General features: G+C 42.0%; 9 non-coding genes across 9 annotated transcripts; all 9 read right to left on the bottom strand.

The window, feature by feature from the left end:
* Positions 1 to 818: 818 nt before the first annotated feature.
* LOC126417614 (U6 spliceosomal RNA) lies at positions 819 to 925 on the bottom strand. Its single transcript, XR_007575698.1, has one exon. It is a non-coding gene; the product is annotated as a U6 spliceosomal RNA (small nuclear RNA).
* A 2,487-nt stretch (positions 926 to 3,412) lies between these two features.
* LOC126417615 (U6 spliceosomal RNA) lies at positions 3,413 to 3,519 on the bottom strand. Its single transcript, XR_007575699.1, has one exon. It is a non-coding gene; the product is annotated as a U6 spliceosomal RNA (small nuclear RNA).
* Positions 3,520 to 6,006: 2,487 nt separating this feature from the next.
* Positions 6,007 to 6,113, bottom strand: LOC126417630 (U6 spliceosomal RNA). Its single transcript, XR_007575712.1, has one exon. It is a non-coding gene; the product is annotated as a U6 spliceosomal RNA (small nuclear RNA).
* Positions 6,114 to 8,603: 2,490 nt separating this feature from the next.
* Positions 8,604 to 8,710, bottom strand: LOC126417631 (U6 spliceosomal RNA). The gene has a single exon (XR_007575713.1). It is a non-coding gene; the product is annotated as a U6 spliceosomal RNA (small nuclear RNA).
* A 2,487-nt stretch (positions 8,711 to 11,197) lies between these two features.
* Positions 11,198 to 11,304, bottom strand: LOC126417639 (U6 spliceosomal RNA). Its single transcript, XR_007575720.1, has one exon. It is a non-coding gene; the product is annotated as a U6 spliceosomal RNA (small nuclear RNA).
* Positions 11,305 to 13,791: 2,487 nt separating this feature from the next.
* On the bottom strand, positions 13,792 to 13,898 carry LOC126417632 (U6 spliceosomal RNA). Its single transcript, XR_007575714.1, has one exon. It is a non-coding gene; the product is annotated as a U6 spliceosomal RNA (small nuclear RNA).
* Positions 13,899 to 16,388: 2,490 nt separating this feature from the next.
* Positions 16,389 to 16,495, bottom strand: LOC126417633 (U6 spliceosomal RNA). Its single transcript, XR_007575715.1, has one exon. It is a non-coding gene; the product is annotated as a U6 spliceosomal RNA (small nuclear RNA).
* A 2,490-nt stretch (positions 16,496 to 18,985) lies between these two features.
* Positions 18,986 to 19,092, bottom strand: LOC126417616 (U6 spliceosomal RNA). The gene has a single exon (XR_007575700.1). It is a non-coding gene; the product is annotated as a U6 spliceosomal RNA (small nuclear RNA).
* A 2,487-nt stretch (positions 19,093 to 21,579) lies between these two features.
* LOC126417640 (U6 spliceosomal RNA) lies at positions 21,580 to 21,686 on the bottom strand. Its single transcript, XR_007575721.1, has one exon. It is a non-coding gene; the product is annotated as a U6 spliceosomal RNA (small nuclear RNA).
* Positions 21,687 to 22,080: the final 394 nt, after the last annotated feature.

Raw genomic sequence — 22,080 nt, forward strand, 5'->3', positions numbered from 1 at the left:
AAGGCCACTAGGAAAGTTACTTGAAACATAATGTTAAATGAACTTCCTGTAAAGGGGTAGCTTGCACACTTAATGATTAAAGAGACATCTTCCTTCACATGTTTATTTATGGTGCTGAAACAATTATGGCATCAGCTGCAGCCATGAAGATGAATAAAGTTAAATGTTGTGGGTCTGTGTGCAGTCAGTATGTGATAGTGGCATACAGGCACCAGAAGCTTTGTAGGCGTTAGAGAAAAATAAATATTAGGTAATGCAAGCTAATTTTAGAGCGCTAGAGTGTATTTAAGCAGTAGTGTGAGTGAAAGTATGTGAGTGAGAAAGATTTGGAACATGCAGCTATCTTGTGTAAAGTTGATGTAAGGTTTCCAAATGTTGTGTGTGGCAGTAGGTGTGTGTTATGAAATGACGTGATTGAGACAGTAGGAAGAGATGTTGTGACAGCAGAGTGTGATACTGAGGAAGAGAAGAGGCTTTTGCCTGTGCTAGGCTTAGTCTTAGACTGGCTGTGATTTGTGTCAGGTTTGTGAATGAGCTGAAGGGGTGCTAGTGACATGTACTTGTGTCAGTGTAGTTGTGGTTTTGGTGTGCTTGCTGAGTTGTTATTGGAGTGACATTTTAGATGTGCATTGGTGATGTAAGGGATAGGTTTATTGCCAGTTTTATCATGTTCTGTTGTGAATGAAAGAGAGTGGAGGAGAACTGCGTAAATGGACAGCATAGTTTGTGACAAGTGGGTGCAGATATGAAGCGAAACTTGTGTAGGTGGCTGAGGGTATTAGCAGCTGATGTGAGACATGAGAGAGTGAGATTGCGAAAAAAATGTGGAACGCTTCACGATTTTGCGTGTCATCCTTGCGCAGGGGCCATGCTAATCTTCTCTGTATCGTTCCAATTTTAGTATATGTACCGCCGAAGCGAGTACATTCGAGGAGCCCTCTGAAATTGTATATATAGTTATGGCGTCGCGTCAAATATGGTTCGGCTTGGACGTAGCTTTACGCAGCTCTGGCGAGGAACACAAGGCCTGCCGAGTGCTAATCTGTGAATTAATTACTGCGAGGTGTCGTTCTTAGTAAGTGGCAGCTCTGTTAACTGTATTATTTGGCAGTATTGGATGTAAAACTTAGATCGTAGAGTCGCTTGCTCTCGCAGCATCCACCCAGAGCAGCAGCAGCAGGTTCACACAGCTGCCGCTAGGCGGCAGCAAGACGTGATGGCACGTATTGTCGCCATGTTCTCACATTCCGAGTTTAGTGTCTTATAGGCATACCTATGAAACACACTTCTCTAATGTGTGGGATAAATGGCGCTGATTGGAGCTGGTAGCAGGTCTTGAAGACTCTCAAAACAAGCGAATATTTTTGCGAAACTGTCTTCACTGCTAACACAAATTGCATTACTCTTTCAGTGGTACTTTCTCACGATACTAATCGATTTAATGACAGAGTGCAAGGCAACTTTTAACTCACACATCAAGTACAGCACAAGAAGACACAGTGTGTGACCATCTAAATTATTGAGTAACTCCTATTCATCCAATGGCGCCAGAAGACAATAGTGACTGCAAAAAGAGACACAGTAGCCTCACGAACCATTAAAAACACCATTCATATTGCACACTTTGAAACACAGCAGTGTAGGTCACTACTAGCGCATGGATGGGTGAATGCGAGTTGTGTGAGGTAGTAGTAGGAATGATGGACATAGTTCCGCTTTCAGTACAATACCAGGTGATATATTTGTGTTGATCCAAGTTTACACAGGGCAGGTCTACTTGGCAACAGTGAAACACTGTGATGGAGATGTGTGAATGAGCCTAAAATGTTGAGGGGACATGTGGTAAGAGAAACCAGGTCAGCATTGTGTTAGTAGCTGTAGTTATGTTCCTGTGAAATGTCAGTCAGATGTAATCCAGTTTGGTGAATGTTGTTATTACAGGAAGAATTGCTAGTGCAAAACAAAGAGTGATAGATTTAGTATCTGAAAGCAGTTAATAACTGAGTAGCTACTGGTGTCATGTGACACAAACTGGTTTGTGATGTTGCTGTCTATTCCAAAATCCTGAAGCTTGCTAGTGTTTTGTGTCTTGACTGCCTCTGTATCTGCTTATGTGCTAGAGCTTCTGTGTATGTGACATGATGAATATTGCATGCAGGGTTTGTCCAATCTTTCTGCTAGACACAGGATGAGAGGTGCATCAGCTGTAATTGTGAACAGCATCGACTTGTATGACATTGATGGGATTCAAAGTGCTGTCAAAATAGTAGAGCCTCACATCTAAATACTATATGTTAATACTAGCATACTGGTCTGCTTTCTAAACACTTCAGTGTTGTGGTATTCATTGGCTGACACTTTTGAATTTAATTTAGGTAACTATATGTAGTGGCAGATTGCCAGACATGTGGGAAAATACTTTGTGCGTCACACCAGTGAAATTTGTACATGACTTGCTTGTGCACCACAGATTTGCTGTAATAGTTGGTTTTTAGGTGAAGGGCAGTGGCTTATTACACAGGCAGATATGCTTCAGTTAAGAATCTGATGAGGTGTCACCTGCAGTCTGTATTATGAGGCTGCAGCTGGATAGCAAGGCCACTAGGAAAGTTACTTGAAACATAATGTTAAATGAACTTCCTGTAAAGGGGTAGCTTGCACACTTAATGATTAAAGAGACATCTTCCTTCACATGTTTATTTATGGTGCTGAAACAATTATGGCATCAGCTGCAGCCATGAAGATGAATAAAGTTAAATGTTGTGGGTCTGTGTGCAGTCAGTATGTGATAGTGGCATACAGGCACCAGAAGCTTTGTAGGCGTTAGAGAAAAATAAATATTAGGTAATGCAAGCTAATTTTAGAGCGCTAGAGTGTATTTAAGCAGTAGTGTGAGTGAAAGTATGTGAGTGAGAAAGATTTGGAACATGCAGCTATCTTGTGTAAAGTTGATGTAAGGTTTCCAAATGTTGTGTGTGGCAGTAGGTGTGTGTTATGAAATGACGTGATTGAGACAGTAGGAAGAGATGTTGTGACAGCAGAGTGTGATACTGAGGAAGAGAAGAGGCTTTTGCCTGTGCTAGGCTTAGTCTTAGACTGGCTGTGATTTGTGTCAGGTTTGTGAATGAGCTGAAGGGGTGCTAGTGACATGTACTTGTGTCAGTGTAGTTGTGGTTTTGGTGTGCTTGCTGAGTTGTTATTAGAGTGACATTTTAGATGTGCATTGGTGATGTAAGGGATAGGTTTATTGCCAGTTTTATCATGTTCTGTTGTGAATGAAAGAGAGTGGAGGAGAACTGCGTAAATGGACAGCATAGTTTGTGACAAGTGGGTGCAGATATGAAGCGAAACTTGTGTAGGTGGCTGAGGGTATTAGCAGCTGATGTGAGACATGAGAGAGTGAGATTGCGAAAAAAATGTGGAACGCTTCACGATTTTGCGTGTCATCCTTGCGCAGGGGCCATGCTAATCTTCTCTGTATCGTTCCAATTTTAGTATATGTACCGCCGAAGCGAGTACATTCGAGGAGCCCTCTGAAATTGTATATATAGTTATGGCGTCGCGTCAAATATGGTTCGGCTTGGACGTAGCTTTACGCAGCTCTGGCGAGGAACACAAGGCCTGCCGAGTGCTAATCTGTGAATTAATTACTGCGAGGTGTCGTTCTTAGTAAGTGGCAGCTCTGTTAACTGTATTATTTGGCAGTATTGGATGTAAAACTTAGATCGTAGAGTCGCTTGCTCTCGCAGCATCCACCCAGAGCAGCAGCAGCAGGTTCACACAGCTGCCGCTAGGCGGCAGCAAGACGTGATGGCACGTATTGTCGCCATGTTCTCACATTCCGAGTTTAGTGTCTTATAGGCATACCTATGAAACACACTTCTCTAATGTGTGGGATAAATGGCGCTGATTGGAGCTGGTAGCAGGTCTTGAAGACTCTCAAAACAAGCGAATATTTTTGCGAAACTGTCTTCACTGCTAACACAAATTGCATTACTCTTTCAGTGGTACTTTCTCACGATACTAATCGATTTAATGACAGAGTGCAAGGCAACTTTTAACTCACACATCAAGTACAGCACAAGAAGACACAGTGTGTGACCATCTAAATTATTGAGTAACTCCTATTCATCCAATGGCGCCAGAAGACAATAGTGACTGCAAAAAGAGACACAGTAGCCTCACGAACCATTAAAAACACCATTCATATTGCACACTTTGAAACACAGCAGTGTAGGTCACTACTAGCGCATGGATGGGTGAATGCGAGTTGTGTGAGGTAGTAGTAGGAATGATGGACATAGTTGCGTTTTCAGTACAATACCAGGTGATATATTTGTGTTGATCCAAGTTTACACAGGGCAGGTCTACTTGGCAACAGTGAAACACTGTGATGGAGATGTGTGAATGAGCCTAAAATGTTGAGGGGACATGTGGTAAGAGAAACCAGGTTAGCATTGTGTTAGTAGCTGTAGTTATGTTCCTGTGAAATGTCAGTCAGATGTAATCCAGTTTGGTGAATGTTGTTATTACAGGAAGAATTGCTAGTGCAAAACAAAGAGTGATAGATTTAGTATCTGAAAGCAGTTAATAACTGAGTAGCTACTGGTGTCATGTGACACAAACTGGTTTGTGATGTTGCTGTCTATTCCAAAATCCTGAAGCTTGCTAGTGTTTTGTGTCTTGACTGCCTCTGTATCTGCTTATGTGCTAGAGCTTCTGTGTATGTGACATGATGAATATTGCATGCAGGGTTTGTCCAATCTTTCTGCTAGACACAGGATGAGAGGTGCATCAGCTGTAATTGTGAACAGCATCGACTTGTATGACATTGATGGGATTCAAAGTGCTGTCAAAATAGTAGAGCCTCACATCTAAATACTATATGTTAATACTAGCATACTGGTCTGCTTTCTAAACACTTCAGTGTTGTGGTATTAATTGGCTGAAACTTTTGAATTTAATTTAGGTAACTATATGTAGTGGCAGATTGCCAGACATGTGGGAAAATACTTTGTGCATCACACCAGTGAAATTTGTACATGACATGCTTGTGCACCACAGATTTGCTGTAATAGTTGGTTTTTAGGTGAAGGGCAGTGGCTTATTACACAGGCAGATATGCTTCAGTTAAGAATCTGATGAGGTGTCACCTGCAGTCTGTATTATGAGGCTGCAGCTGGATAGCAAGGCCACTAGGAAAGTTACTTGAAACATAATGTTAAATGAACTTCCTGTAAAGGGGTAGCTTGCACACTTAATGATTAAAGAGACATCTTCCTTCACATGTTTATTTATGGTGCTGAAACAATTATGGCATCAGCTGCAGCCATGAAGATGAATAAAGTTAAATGTTGTGGGTCTGTGTGCAGTCAGTATGTGATAGTGGCATACAGGCACCAGAAGCTTTGTAGGCGTTAGAGAAAAATAAATATTAGGTAATGCAAGCTAATTTTAGAGCGCTAGAGTGTATTTAAGCAGTAGTGTGAGTGAAAGTATGTGAGTGAGAAAGATTTGGAACATGCAGCTATCTTGTGTAAAGTTGATGTAAGGTTTCCAAATGTTGTGTGTGGCAGTAGGTGTGTGTTATGAAATGACGTGATTGAGACAGTAGGAAGAGATGTTGTGACAGCAGAGTGTGATACTGAGGAAGAGAAGAGGCTTTTGCCTGTGCTAGGCTTAGTCTTAGACTGGCTGTGATTTGTGTCAGGTTTGTGAATGAGCTGAAGGGGTGCTAGTGACATGTACTTGTGTCAGTGTAGTTGTGGTTTTGGTGTGCTTGCTGAGTTGTTATTAGAGTGACATTTTAGATGTGCATTGGTGATGTAAGGGATAGGTTTATTGCCAGTTTTATCATGTTCTGTTGTGAATGAAAGAGAGTGGAGGAGAACTGCGTAAATGGACAGCATAGTTTGTGACAAGTGGGTGCAGATATGAAGCGAAACTTGTGTAGGTGGCTGAGGGTATTAGCAGCTGATGTGAGACATGAGAGAGTGAGATTGCGAAAAAAATGTGGAACGCTTCACGATTTTGCGTGTCATCCTTGCGCAGGGGCCATGCTAATCTTCTCTGTATCGTTCCAATTTTAGTATACGTACCGCCGAAGCGAGTACATTCGAGGAGCCCTCTGAAATTGTATATATAGTTATGGCGTCGCGTCAAATATGGTTCGGCTTGGACGTAGCTTTACGCAGCTCTGGCGAGGAACACAAGGCCTGCCGAGTGCTAATCTGTGAATTAATTACTGCGAGGTGTCGTTCTTAGTAAGTGGCAGCTCTGTTAACTGTATTATTTGGCAGTATTGGATGTAAAACTTAGATCGTAGAGTCGCTTGCTCTCGCAGCATCCACCCAGAGCAGCAGCAGCAGCAGGTTCACACAGCTGCCGCTAGGCGGCAGCAAGACGTGATGGCACGTATTGTCGCCATGTTCTCACATTCCGAGTTTAGTGTCTTATAGGCATACCTATGAAACACACTTCTCTAATGTGTGGGATAAATGGCGCTGATTGGAGCTGGTAGCAGGTCTTGAAGACTCTCAAAACAAGCGAATATTTTTGCGAAACTGTCTTCACTGCTAACACAAATTGCATTACTCTTTCAGTGGTACTTTCTCACGATACTAATCGATTTAATGACAGAGTGCAAGGCAACTTTTAACTCACACATCAAGTACAGCACAAGAAGACACAGTGTGTGACCATCTAAATTATTGAGTAACTCCTATTCATCCAATGGCGCCAGAAGACAATAGTGACTGCAAAAAGAGACACAGTAGCCTCACGAACCATTAAAAACACCATTCATATTGCACACTTTGAAACACAGCAGTGTAGGTCACTACTAGCGCATGGATGGGTGAATGCGAGTTGTGTGAGGTAGTAGTAGGAATGATGGACATAGTTCCGTTTTCAGTACAATACCAGGTGATATATTTGTGTTGATCCAAGTTTACACAGGGCAGGTCTACTTGGCAACAGTGAAACACTGTGATGGAGATGTGTGAATGAGCCTAAAATGTTGAGGGGACATGTGGTAAGAGAAACCAGGTTAGCATTGTGTTAGTAGCTGTAGTTATGTTCCTGTGAAATGTCAGTCAGATGTAATCCAGTTTGGTGAATGTTGTTATTACAGGAAGATTTGCTAGTGCAAAACAAAGAGTGATAGATTTAGTATCTGAAAGCAGTTAATAACTGAGTAGCTACTGGTGTCATGTGACACAAACTGGTTTGTGATGTTGCTGTCTATTCCAAAATCCTGAAGCTTGCTAGTGTTTTGTGTCTTGACTGCCTCTGTATCTGCTTATGTGCTAGAGCTTCTGTGTATGTGACATGATGAATATTGCATGCAGGGTTTGTCCAATCTTTCTGCTAGACACAGGATGAGAGGTGCATCAGCTGTAATTGTGAACAGCATCGACTTGTATGACATTGATGGGATTCAAAGTGCTGTCAAAATAGTAGAGCCTCACATCTAAATACTATATGTTAATACTAGCATACTGGTCTGCTTTCTAAACACTTCAGTGTTGTGGTATTCATTGGCTGACACTTTTGAATTTAATTTAGGTAACTATATGTAGTGGCAGATTGCCAGACATGTGGGAAAATACTTTGTGCGTCACACCAGTGAAATTTGTACATGACTTGCTTGTGCACCACAGATTTGCTGTAATAGTTGGTTTTTAGGTGAAGGGCAGTGGCTTATTACACAGGCAGATATGCTTCAGTTAAGAATCTGATGAGGTGTCACCTGCAGTCTGTATTATGAGGCTGCAGCTGGATAGCAAGGCCACTAGGAAAGTTACTTGAAACATAATGTTAAATGAACTTCCTGTAAAGGGGTAGCTTGCACACTTAATGATTAAAGAGACATCTTCCTTCACATGTTTATTTATGGTGCTGAAACAATTATGGCATCAGCTGCAGCCATGAAGATGAATAAAGTTAAATGTTGTGGGTCTGTGTGCAGTCAGTATGTGATAGTGGCATACAGGCACCAGAAGCTTTGTAGGCGTTAGAGAAAAATAAATATTAGGTAATGCAAGCTAATTTTAGAGCGCTAGAGTGTATTTAAGCAGTAGTGTGAGTGAAAGTATGTGAGTGAGAAAGATTTGGAACATGCAGCTATCTTGTGTAAAGTTGATGTAAGGTTTCCAAATGTTGTGTGTGGCAGTAGGTGTGTGTTATGAAATGACGTGATTGAGACAGTAGGAAGAGATGTTGTGACAGCAGAGTGTGATACTGAGGAAGAGAAGAGGCTTTTGCCTGTGCTAGGCTTAGTCTTAGACTGGCTGTGATTTGTGTCAGGTTTGTGAATGAGCTGAAGGGGTGCTAGTGACATGTACTTGTGTCAGTGTAGTTGTGGTTTTGGTGTGCTTGCTGAGTTGTTATTAGAGTGACATTTTAGATGTGCATTGGTGATGTAAGGGATAGGTTTATTGCCAGTTTTATCATGTTCTGTTGTGAATGAAAGAGAGTGGAGGAGAACTGCGTAAATGGACAGCATAGTTTGTGACAAGTGGGTGCAGATATGAAGCGAAACTTGTGTAGGTGGCTGAGGGTATTAGCAGCTGATGTGAGACATGAGAGAGTGAGATTGCGAAAAAAATGTGGAACGCTTCACGATTTTGCGTGTCATCCTTGCGCAGGGGCCATGCTAATCTTCTCTGTATCGTTCCAATTTTAGTATACGTACCGCCGAAGCGAGTACATTCGAGGAGCCCTCTGAAATTGTATATATAGTTATGGCGTCGCGTCAAATATGGTTCGGCTTGGACGTAGCTTTACGCAGCTCTGGCGAGGAACACAAGGCCTGCCGAGTGCTAATCTGTGAATTAATTACTGCGAGGTGTCGTTCTTAGTAAGTGGCAGCTCTGTTAACTGTATTATTTGGCAGTATTGGATGTAAAACTTAGATCGTAGAGTCGCTTGCTCTCGCAGCATCCACCCAGAGCAGCAGCAGCAGGTTCACACAGCTGCCGCTAGGCGGCAGCAAGACGTGATGGCACGTATTGTCGCCATGTTCTCACATTCCGAGTTTAGTGTCTTATAGGCATACCTATGAAACACACTTCTCTAATGTGTGGGATAAATGGCGCTGATTGGAGCTGGTAGCAGGTCTTGAAGACTCTCAAAACAAGCGAATATTTTTGCGAAACTGTCTTCACTGCTAACACAAATTGCATTACTCTTTCAGTGGTACTTTCTCACGATACTAATCGATTTAATGACAGAGTGCAAGGCAACTTTTAACTCACACATCAAGTACAGCACAAGAAGACACAGTGTGTGACCATCTAAATTATTGAGTAACTCCTATTCATCCAATGGCGCCAGAAGACAATAGTGACTGCAAAAAGAGACACAGTAGCCTCACGAACCATTAAAAACACCATTCATATTGCACACTTTGAAACACAGCAGTGTAGGTCACTACTAGCGCATGGATGGGTGAATGCGAGTTGTGTGAGGTAGTAGTAGGAATGATGGACATAGTTCCGTTTTCAGTACAATACCAGGTGATATATTTGTGTTGATCCAAGTTTACACAGGGCAGGTCTACTTGGCAACAGTGAAACACTGTGATGGAGATGTGTGAATGAGCCTAAAATGTTGAGGGGACATGTGGTAAGAGAAACCAGGTTAGCATTGTGTTAGTAGCTGTAGTTATGTTCCTGTGAAATGTCAGTCATATGTAATCCAGTTTGGTGAATGTTGTTATTACAGGAAGATTTGCTAGTGCAAAACAAAGAGTGATAGATTTAGTATCTGAAAGCAGTTAATAACTGAGTAGCTACTGGTGTCATGTGACACAAACTGGTTTGTGATGTTGCTGTCTATTCCAAAATCCTGAAGCTTGCTAGTGTTTTGTGTCTTGACTGCCTCTGTATCTGCTTATGTGCTAGAGCTTCTGTGTATGTGACATGATGAATATTGCATGCAGGGTTTGTCCAATCTTTCTGCTAGACACAGGATGAGAGGTGCATCAGCTGTAATTGTGAACAGCATCGACTTGTATGACATTGATGGGATTCAAAGTGCTGTCAAAATAGTAGAGCCTCACATCTAAATACTATATGTTAATACTAGCATACTGGTCTGCTTTCTAAACACTTCAGTGTTGTGGTATTCATTGGCTGACACTTTTGAATTTAATTTAGGTAACTATATGTAGTGGCAGATTGCCAGACATGTGGGAAAATACTTTGTGCGTCACACCAGTGAAATTTGTACATGACTTGCTTGTGCACCACAGATTTGCTGTAATAGTTGGTTTTTAGGTGAAGGGCAGTGGCTTATTACACAGGCAGATATGCTTCAGTTAAGAATCTGATGAGGTGTCACCTGCAGTCTGTATTATGAGGCTGCAGCTGGATAGCAAGGCCACTAGGAAAGTTACTTGAAACATAATGTTAAATGAACTTCCTGTAAAGGGGTAGCTTGCACACTTAATGATTAAAGAGACATCTTCCTTCACATGTTTATTTATGGTGCTGAAACAATTATGGCATCAGCTGCAGCCATGAAGATGAATAAAGTTAAATGTTGTGGGTCTGTGTGCAGTCAGTATGTGATAGTGGCATACAGGCACCAGAAACTTTGTAGGCGTTAGAGAAAAATAAATATTAGGTAATGCAAGCTAATTTTAGAGCGCTAGAGTGTATTTAAGCAGTAGTGTGAGTGAAAGTATGTGAGTGAGAAAGATTTGGAACATGCAGCTATCTTGTGTAAAGTTGATGTAAGGTTTCCAAATGTTGTGTGTGGCAGTAGGTGTGTGTTATGAAATGACGTGATTGAGACAGTAGGAAGAGATGTTGTGACAGCAGAGTGTGATACTGAGGAAGAGAAGAGGCTTTTGCCTGTGCTAGGCTTAGTCTTAGACTGGCTGTGATTTGTGTCAGGTTTGTGAATGAGCTGAAGGGGTGCTAGTGACATGTACTTGTGTCAGTGTAGTTGTGGTTTTGGTGTGCTTGCTGAGTTGTTATTAGAGTGACATTTTAGATGTGCATTGGTGATGTAAGGGATAGGTTTATTGCCAGTTTTATCATGTTCTGTTGTGAATGAAAGAGAGTGGAGGAGAACTGCGTAAATGGACAGCATAGTTTGTGACAAGTGGGTGCAGATATGAAGCGAAACTTGTGTAGGTGGCTGAGGGTATTAGCAGCTGATGTGAGACATGAGAGAGTGAGATTGCGAAAAAAATGTGGAACGCTTCACGATTTTGCGTGTCATCCTTGCGCAGGGGCCATGCTAATCTTCTCTGTATCGTTCCAATTTTTGTATATGTACCGCCGAAGCGAGTACATTCGAGGAGCCCTCTGAAATTGTATATATAGTTATGGCGTCGCGTCAAATATGGTTCGGCTTGGACGTAGCTTTACGCAGCTCTGGCGAGGAACACAAGGCCTGCCGAGTGCTAATCTGTGAATTAATTACTGCGAGGTGTCGTTCTTAGTAAGTGGTAGCTCTGTTAACTGTATTATTTGGCAGTATTGGATGTAAAACTTAGATCGTAGAGTCGCTTGCTCTCGCAGCATCCACCCAGAGCAGCAGCAGCAGGTTCACACAGCTGCCGCTAGGCGGCAGCAAGACGTGATGGCACGTATTGTCGCCATGTTCTCACATTCCGAGTTTAGTGTCTTATAGGCATACCTATGAAACACACTTCTCTAATGTGTGGGATAAATGGCGCTGATTGGAGCTGGTAGCAGGTCTTGAAGACTCTCAAAACAAGCGAATATTTTTGCGAAACTGTCTTCACTGCTAACACAAATTGCATTACTCTTTCAGTGGTACTTTCTCACGATACTAATCGATTTAATGACAGAGTGCAAGGCAACTTTTAACTCACACATCAAGTACAGCACAAGAAGACACAGTGTGTGACCATCTAAATTATTGAGTAACTCCTATTCATCCAATGGCGCCAGAAGACAATAGTGACTGCAAAAAGAGACACAGTAGCCTCACGAACCATTAAAAACACCATTCATATTGCACACTTTGAAACACAGCAGTGTAGGTCACTACTAGCGCATGGATGGGTGAATGCGAGTTGTGTGAGGTAGTAGTAGGAATGATGGACATAGTTCCGTTTTCAGTACAATACCAGGTGATATATTTGTGTTGATCCAAGTTTACACAGGGCAGGTCTACTTGGCAACAGTGAAACACTGTGATGGAGATGTGTGAATGAGCCTAAAATGTTGAGGGGACATGTGGTAAGAGAAACCAGGTTAGCATTGTGTTAGTAGCTGTAGTTATGTTCCTGTGAAATGTCAGTCAGATGTAATCCAGTTTGGTGAATGTTGTTATTACAGGAAGATTTGCTAGTGCAAAACAAAGAGTGATAGATTTAGTATCTGAAAGCAGTTAATAACTGAGTAGCTACTGGTGTCATGTGACACAAACTGGTTTGTGATGTTGCTGTCTATTCCAAAATCCTGAAGCTTGCTAGTGTTTTGTGTCTTGACTGCCTCTGTATCTGCTTATGTGCTAGAGCTTCTGTGTATGTGACATGATGAATATTGCATGCAGGGTTTGTCCAATCTTTCTGCTAGACACAGGATGAGAGGTGCATCAGCTGTAATTGTGAACAGCATCGACTTGTATGACATTGATGGGATTCAAAGTGCTGTCAAAATAGTAGAGCCTCACATCTAAATACTATATGTTAATACTAGCATACTGGTCTGCTTTCTAAACACTTCAGTGTTGTGGTATTCATTGGCTGACACTTTTGAATTTAATTTAGGTAACTATATGTAGTGGCAGATTGCCAGACATGTGGGAAAATACTTTGTGCGTCACACCAGTGAAATTTGTACATGACTTGCTTGTGCACCACAGATTTGCTGTAATAGTTGGTTTTTAGGTGAAGGGCAGTGGCTTATTACACAGGCAGATATGCTTCAGTTAAGAATCTGATGAGGTGTCACCTGCAGTCTGTATTATGAGGCTGCAGCTGGATAGCAAGGCCACTAGGAAAGTTACTTGAAACATAATGTTAAATGAACTTCCTGTAAAGGGGTAGCTTGCACACTTAATGATTAAAGAGACATCTTCCTTCACATGTTTATTTATGGTGCTGAAACAATTATGGCATCAGCTGCAGCCATGAAGATGAATAAAGTTAAATGTTGTGGGTCTGTGTGCAGTCAGTATGTGATAGTGGCATACAGGCACCAGAAGCTTTGTAGGCGTTAGAGAAAAATAAATATTAGGTAATGCAAGCTAATTTTAGAGCGCTAGAGTGTATTTAAGCAGTAGTGTGAGTGAAAGTATGTGAGTGAGAAAGATTTGGAACATGCAGCTATCTTGTGTAAAGTTGATGTAAGGTTTCCAAATGTTGTGTGTGGCAGTAGGTGTGTGTTATGAAATGACGTGATTGAGACAGTAGGAAGAGATGTTGTGACAGCAGAGTGTGATACTGAGGAAGAGAAGAGGCTTTTGCCTGTGCTAGGCTTAGTCTTAGACTGGCTGTGATTTGTGTCAGGTTTGTGAATGAGCTGAAGGGGTGCTAGTGACATGTACTTGTGTCAGTGTAGTTGTGGTTTTGGTGTGCTTGCTGAGTTGTTATTAGAGTGACATTTTAGATGTGCATTGGTGATGTAAGGGATAGGTTTATTGCCAGTTTTATCATGTTCTGTTGTGAATGAAAGAGAGTGGAGGAGAACTGCGTAAATGGACAGCATAGTTTGTGACAAGTGGGTGCAGATATGAAGCGAAACTTGTGTAGGTGGCTGAGGGTATTAGCAGCTGATGTGAGACATGAGAGAGTGAGATTGCGAAAAAAATGTGGAACGCTTCACGATTTTGCGTGTCATCCTTGCGCAGGGGCCATGCTAATCTTCTCTGTATCGTTCCAATTTTAGTATACGTACCGCCGAAGCGAGTACATTCGAGGAGCCCTCTGAAATTGTATATATAGTTATGGCGTCGCGTCAAATATGGTTCGGCTTGGACGTAGCTTTACGCAGCTCTGGCGAGGAACACAAGGCCTGCCGAGTGCTAATCTGTGAATTAATTACTGCGAGGTGTCGTTCTTAGTAAGTGGCAGCTCTGTTAACTGTATTATTTGGCAGTATTGGATGTAAAACTTAGATCGTAGAGTCGCTTGCTCTCGCAGCATCCACCCAGAGCAGCAGCAGCAGCAGGTTCACACAGCTGCCGCTAGGCGGCAGCAAGACGTGATGGCACGTATTGTCGCCATGTTCTCACATTCCGAGTTTAGTGTCTTATAGGCATACCTATGAAACACACTTCTCTAATGTGTGGGATAAATGGCGCTGATTGGAGCTGGTAGCAGGTCTTGAAGACTCTCAAAACAAGCGAATATTTTTGCGAAACTGTCTTCACTGCTAACACAAATTGCATTACTCTTTCAGTGGTACTTTCTCACGATACTAATCGATTTAATGACAGAGTGCAAGGCAACTTTTAACTCACACATCAAGTACAGCACAAGAAGACACAGTGTGTGACCATCTAAATTATTGAGTAACTCCTATTCATCCAATGGCGCCAGAAGACAATAGTGACTGCAAAAAGAGACACAGTAGCCTCACGAACCATTAAAAACACCATTCATATTGCACACTTTGAAACACAGCAGTGTAGGTCACTACTAGCGCATGGATGGGTGAATGCGAGTTGTGTGAGGTAGTAGTAGGAATGATGGACATAGTTCCGTTTTCAGTACAATACCAGGTGATATATTTGTGTTGATCCAAGTTTACACAGGGCAGGTCTACTTGGCAACAGTGAAACACTGTGATGGAGATGTGTGAATGAGCCTAAAATGTTGAGGGGACATGTGGTAAGAGAAACCAGGTTAGCATTGTGTTAGTAGCTGTAGTTATGTTCCTGTGAAATGTCAGTCATATGTAATCCAGTTTGGTGAATGTTGTTATTACAGGAAGATTTGCTAGTGCAAAACAAAGAGTGATAGATTTAGTATCTGAAAGCAGTTAATAACTGAGTAGCTACTGGTGTCATGTGACACAAACTGGTTTGTGATGTTGCTGTCTATTCCAAAATCCTGAAGCTTGCTAGTGTTTTGTGTCTTGACTGCCTCTGTATCTGCTTATGTGCTAGAGCTTCTGTGTATGTGACATGATGAATATTGCATGCAGGGTTTGTCCAATCTTTCTGCTAGACACAGGATGAGAGGTGCATCAGCTGTAATTGTGAACAGCATCGACTTGTATGACATTGATGGGATTCAAAGTGCTGTCAAAATAGTAGAGCCTCACATCTAAATACTATATGTTAATACTAGCATACTGGTCTGCTTTCTAAACACTTCAGTGTTGTGGTATTCATTGGCTGACACTTTTGAATTTAATTTAGGTAACTATATGTAGTGGCAGATTGCCAGACATGTGGGAAAATACTTTGTGCGTCACACCAGTGAAATTTGTACATGACTTGCTTGTGCACCACAGATTTGCTGTAATAGTTGGTTTTTAGGTGAAGGGCAGTGGCTTATTACACAGGCAGATATGCTTCAGTTAAGAATCTGATGAGGTGTCACCTGCAGTCTGTATTATGAGGCTGCAGCTGGATAGCAAGGCCACTAGGAAAGTTACTTGAAACATAATGTTAAATGAACTTCCTGTAAAGGGGTAGCTTGCACACTTAATGATTAAAGAGACATCTTCCTTCACATGTTTATTTATGGTGCTGAAACAATTATGGCATCAGCTGCAGCCATGAAGATGAATAAAGTTAAATGTTGTGGGTCTGTGTGCAGTCAGTATGTGATAGTGGCATACAGGCACCAGAAGCTTTGTAGGCGTTAGAGAAAAATAAATATTAGGTAATGCAAGCTAATTTTAGAGCGCTAGAGTGTATTTAAGCAGTAGTGTGAGTGAAAGTATGTGAGTGAGAAAGATTTGGAACATGCAGCTATCTTGTGTAAAGTTGATGTAAGGTTTCCAAATGTTGTGTGTGGCAGTAGGTGTGTGTTATGAAATGACGTGATTGAGACAGTAGGAAGAGATGTTGTGACAGCAGAGTGTGATACTGAGGAAGAGAAGAGGCTTTTGCCTGTGCTAGGCTTAGTCTTAGACTGGCTGTGATTTGTGTCAGGTTTGTGAATGAGCTGAAGGGGTGCTAGTGACATGTACTTGTGTCAGTGTAGTTGTGGTTTTGGTGTGCTTGCTGAGTTGTTATTAGAGTGACATTTTAGATGTGCATTGGTGATGTAAGGGATAGGTTTATTGCCAGTTTTATCATGTTCTGTTGTGAATGAAAGAGAGTGGAGGAGAACTGCGTAAATGGACAGCATAGTTTGTGACAAGTGGGTGCAGATATGAAGCGAAACTTGTGTAGGTGGCTGAGGGTATTAGCAGCTGATGTGAGACATGAAAGAGTGAGATTGCGAAAAAAATGTGGAACGCTTCACGATTTTGCGTGTCATCCTTGCGCAGGGGCCATGCTAATCTTCTCTGTATCGTTCCAATTTTAGTATACGTACCGCCGAAGCGAGTACATTCGAGGAGCCCTCTGAAATTGTATATATAGTTATGGCGTCGCGTCAAATATGGTTCGGCTTGGACGTAGCTTTACGCAGCTCTGGCGAGGAACACAAGGCCTGCCGAGTGCTAATCTGTGAATTAATTACTGCGAGGTGTCGTTCTTAGTAAGTGGCAGCTCTGTTAACTGTATTATTTGGCAGTATTGGATGTAAAACTTAGATCGTAGAGTCGCTTGCTCTCGCAGCATCCACCCAGAGCAGCAGCAGCAGCAGGTTCACACAGCTGCCGCTAGGCGGCAGCAAGACGTGATGGCACGTATTGTCGCCATGTTCTCACATTCCGAGTTTAGTGTCTTATAGGCATACCTATGAAACACACTTCTCTAATGTGTGGGATAAATGGCGCTGATTGGAGCTGGTAGCAGGTCTTGAAGACTCTCAAAACAAGCGAATATTTTTGCGAAACTGTCTTCACTGCTAACACAAATTGCATTACTCTTTCAGTGGTACTTTCTCACGATACTAATCGATTTAATGACAGAGTGCAAGGCAACTTTTAACTCACACATCAAGTACAGCACAAGAAGACACAGTGTGTGACCATCTAAATTATTGAGTAACTCCTATTCATCCAATGGCGCCAGAAGACAATAGTGACTGCAAAAAGAGACACAGTAGCCTCACGAACCATTAAAAACACCATTCATATTGCACACTTTGAAACACAGCAGTGTAGGTCACTACTAGCGCATGGATGGGTGAATGCGAGTTGTGTGAGGTAGTAGTAGGAATGATGGACATAGTTCCGTTTTCAGTACAATACCAGGTGATATATTTGTGTTGATCCAAGTTTACACAGGGCAGGTCTACTTGGCAACAGTGAAACACTGTGATGGAGATGTGTGAATGAGCCTAAAATGTTGAGGGGACATGTGGTAAGAGAAACCAGGTTAGCATTGTGTTAGTAGCTGTAGTTATGTTCCTGTGAAATGTCAGTCATATGTAATCCAGTTTGGTGAATGTTGTTATTACAGGAAGAATTGCTAGTGCAAAACAAAGAGTGATAGATTTAGTATCTGAAAGCAGTTAATAACTGAGTAGCTACTGGTGTCATGTGACACAAACTGGTTTGTGATGTTGCTGTCTATTCCAAAATCCTGAAGCTTGCTAGTGTTTTGTGTCTTGACTGCCTCTGTATCTGCTTATGTGCTAGAGCTTCTGTGTATGTGACATGATGAATATTGCATGCAGGGTTTGTCCAATCTTTCTGCTAGACACAGGATGAGAGGTGCATCAGCTGTAATTGTGAACAGCATCGACTTGTATGACATTGATGGGATTCAAAGTGCTGTCAAAATAGTAGAGCCTCACATCTAAATACTATATGTTAATACTAGCATACTGGTCTGCTTTCTAAACACTTCAGTGTTGTGGTATTCATTGGCTGACACTTTTGAATTTAATTTAGGTAACTATATGTAGTGGCAGATTGCCAGACATGTGGGAAAATACTTTGTGCGTCACACCAGTGAAATTTGTACATGACTTGCTTGTGCACCACAGATTTGCTGTAATAGTTGGTTTTTAGGTGAAGGGCAGTGGCTTATTACACAGGCAGATATGCTTCAGTTAAGAATCTGATGAGGTGTCACCTGCAGTCTGTATTATGAGGCTGCAGCTGGATAGCAAGGCCACTAGGAAAGTTACTTGAAACATAATGTTAAATGAACTTCCTGTAAAGGGGTAGCTTGCACACTTAATGATTAAAGAGACATCTTCCTTCACATGTTTATTTATGGTGCTGAAACAATTATGGCATCAGCTGCAGCCATGAAGATGAATAAAGTTAAATGTTGTGGGTCTGTGTGCAGTCAGTATGTGATAGTGGCATACAGGCACCAGAAGCTTTGTAGGCGTTAGAGAAAAATAAATATTAGGTAATGCAAGCTAATTTTAGAGCGCTAGAGTGTATTTAAGCAGTAGTGTGAGTGAAAGTATGTGAGTGAGAAAGATTTGGAACATGCAGCTATCTTGTGTAAAGTTGATGTAAGGTTTCCAAATGTTGTGTGTGGCAGTAGGTGTGTGTTATGAAATGACGTGATTGAGACAGTAGGAAGAGATGTTGTGACAGCAGAGTGTGATACTGAGGAAGAGAAGAGGCTTTTGCCTGTGCTAGGCTTAGTCTTAGACTGGCTGTGATTTGTGTCAGGTTTGTGAATGAGCTGAAGGGGTGCTAGTGACATGTACTTGTGTCAGTGTAGTTGTGGTTTTGGTGTGCTTGCTGAGTTGTTATTAGAGTGACATTTTAGATGTGCATTGGTGATGTAAGGGATAGGTTTATTGCCAGTTTTATCATGTTCTGTTGTGAATGAAAGAGAGTGGAGGAGAACTGCGTAAATGGACAGCATAGTTTGTGACAAGTGGGTGCAGATATGAAGCGAAACTTGTGTAGGTGGCTGAGGGTATTAGCAGCTGATGTGAGACATGAGAGAGTGAGATTGCGAAAAAAATGTGGAACGCTTCACGATTTTGCGTGTCATCCTTGCGCAGGGGCCATGCTAATCTTCTCTGTATCGTTCCAATTTTAGTATATGTACCGCCGAAGCGAGTACATTCGAGGAGCCCTCTGAAATTGTATATATAGTTATGGCGTCGCGTCAAATATGGTTCGGCTTGGACGTAGCTTTACGCAGCTCTGGCGAGGAACACAAGGCCTGCCGAGTGCTAATCTGTGAATTAATTACTGCGAGGTGTCGTTCTTAGTAAGTGGCAGCTCTGTTAACTGTATTATTTGGCAGTATTGGATGTAAAACTTAGATCGTAGAGTCGCTTGCTCTCGCAGCATCCACCCAGAGCAGCAGCAGCAGGTTCACACAGCTGCCGCTAGGCGGCAGCAAGACGTGATGGCACGTATTGTCGCCATGTTCTCACATTCCGAGTTTAGTGTCTTATAGGCATACCTATGAAACACACTTCTCTAATGTGTGGGATAAATGGCGCTGATTGGAGCTGGTAGCAGGTCTTGAAGACTCTCAAAACAAGCGAATATTTTTGCGAAACTGTCTTCACTGCTAACACAAATTGCATTACTCTTTCAGTGGTACTTTCTCACGATACTAATCGATTTAATGACAGAGTGCAAGGCAACTTTTAACTCACACATCAAGTACAGCACAAGAAGACACAGTGTGTGACCATCTAAATTATTGAGTAACTCCTATTCATCCAATGGCGCCAGAAGACAATAGTGACTGCAAAAAGAGACACAGTAGCCTCACGAACCATTAAAAACACCATTCATATTGCACACTTTGAAACACAGCAGTGTAGGTCACTACTAGCGCATGGATGGGTGAATGCGAGTTGTGTGAGGTAGTAGTAGGAATGATGGACATAGTTCCGTTTTCAGTACAATACCAGGTGATATATTTGTGTTGATCCAAGTTTACACAGGGCAGGTCTACTTGGCAACAGTGAAACACTGTGATGGAGATGTGTGAATGAGCCTAAAATGTTGAGGGGACATGTGGTAAGAGAAACCAGGTTAGCATTGTGTTAGTAGCTGTAGTTATGTTCCTGTGAAATGTCAGTCATATGTAATCCAGTTTGGTGAATGTTGTTATTACAGGAAGATTTGCTAGTGCAAAACAAAGAGTGATAGATTTAGTATCTGAAAGCAGTTAATAACTGAGTAGCTACTGGTGTCATGTGACACAAACTGGTTTGTGATGTTGCTGTCTATTCCAAAATCCTGAAGCTTGCTAGTGTTTTGTGTCTTGACTGCCTCTGTATCTGCTTATGTGCTAGAGCTTCTGTGTATGTGACATGATGAATATTGCATGCAGGGTTTGTCCAATCTTTCTGCTAGACACAGGATGAGAGGTGCATCAGCTGTAATTGTGAACAGCATCGACTTGTATGACATTGATGGGATTCAAAGTGCTGTCAAAATAGTAGAGCCTCACATCTAAATACTATATGTTAATACTAGCATACTGGTCTGCTTTCTAAACACTTCAGTGTTGTGGTATTCATTGGCTGACACTTTTGAATTTAATTTAGGTAACTATATGTAGTGGCAGATTGCCAGACATGTGGGAAAATACTTTGTGCGTCACACCAGTGAAATTTGTACATGACTTGCTTGTGCACCACAGATTTGCTGTAATAGTTGGTTTTTAGGTGAAGGGCAGTGGCTTATTACACAGGCAGATATGCTTCAGTTAAGAATCTGATGAGGTGTCACCTGCAGTCTGTATTATGAGGCTGCAGCTGGATAGCAAGGCCACTAGGAAAGTTACTTGAAACATAATGTTAAATGAACTTCCTGTAAAGGGGTAGCTTGCACACTTAATGATTAAAGAGACATCTTCCTTCACATGTTTATTTATGGTGCTGAAACAATTATGGCATCAGCTGCAGCCATGAAGATGAATAAAGTTAAATGTTGTGGGTCTGTGTGCAGTCAGTATGTGATAGTGGCATACAGGCACCAGAAGCTTTGTAGGCGTTAGAGAAAAATAAATATTAGGTAATGCAAGCTAATTTTAGAGCGCTAGAGTGTATTTAAGCAGTAGTGTGAGTGAAAGTATGTGAGTGAGAAAGATTTGGAACATGCAGCTATCTTGTGTAAAGTTGATGTAAGGTTTCCAAATGTTGTGTGTGGCAGTAGGTGTGTGTTATGAAATGACGTGATTGAGACAGTAGGAAGAGATGTTGTGACAGCAGAGTGTGATACTGAGGAAGAGAAGAGGCTTTTGCCTGTGCTAGGCTTAGTCTTAGACTGGCTGTGATTTGTGTCAGGTTTGTGAATGAGCTGAAGGGGTGCTAGTGACATGTACTTGTGTCAGTGTAGTTGTGGTTTTGGTGTGCTTGCTGAGTTGTTATTAGAGTGACATTTTAGATGTGCATTGGTGATGTAAGGGATAGGTTTATTGCCAGTTTTATCATGTTCTGTTGTGAATGAAAGAGAGTGGAGGAGAACTGCGTAAATGGACAGCATAGTTTGTGACAAGTGGGTGCAGATATGAAGCGAAACTTGTGTAGGTGGCTGAGGGTATTAGCAGCTGATGTGAGACATGAGAGAGTGAGATTGCGAAAAAAATGTGGAACGCTTCACGATTTTGCGTGTCATCCTTGCGCAGGGGCCATGCTAATCTTCTCTGTATCGTTCCAATTTTTGTATATGTACCGCCGAAGCGAGTACATTCGAGGAGCCCTCTGAAATTGTATATATAGTTATGGCGTCGCGTCAAATATGGTTCGGCTTGGACGTAGCTTTACGCAGCTCTGGCGAGGAACACAAGGCCTGCCGAGTGCTAATCTGTGAATTAATTACTGCGAGGTGTCGTTCTTAGTAAGTGGCAGCTCTGTTAACTGTATTATTTGGCAGTATTGGATGTAAAACTTAGATCGTAGAGTCGCTTGCTCTCGCAGCATCCACCCAGAGCAGCAGCAGCAGGTTCACACAGCTGCCGCTAGGCGGCAGCAAGACGTGATGGCACGTATTGTCGCCATGTTCTCACATTCCGAGTTTAGTGTCTTATAGGCATACCTATGAAACACACTTCTCTAATGTGTGGGATAAATGGCGCTGATTG

The sequence above is a fragment of the Schistocerca serialis genome, chromosome 8 (genome assembly GCF_023864345.2).
Source record: "Schistocerca serialis cubense isolate TAMUIC-IGC-003099 chromosome 8, iqSchSeri2.2, whole genome shotgun sequence".
Lineage (NCBI taxonomy): Eukaryota > Metazoa > Arthropoda > Insecta > Orthoptera > Acrididae > Schistocerca > Schistocerca serialis.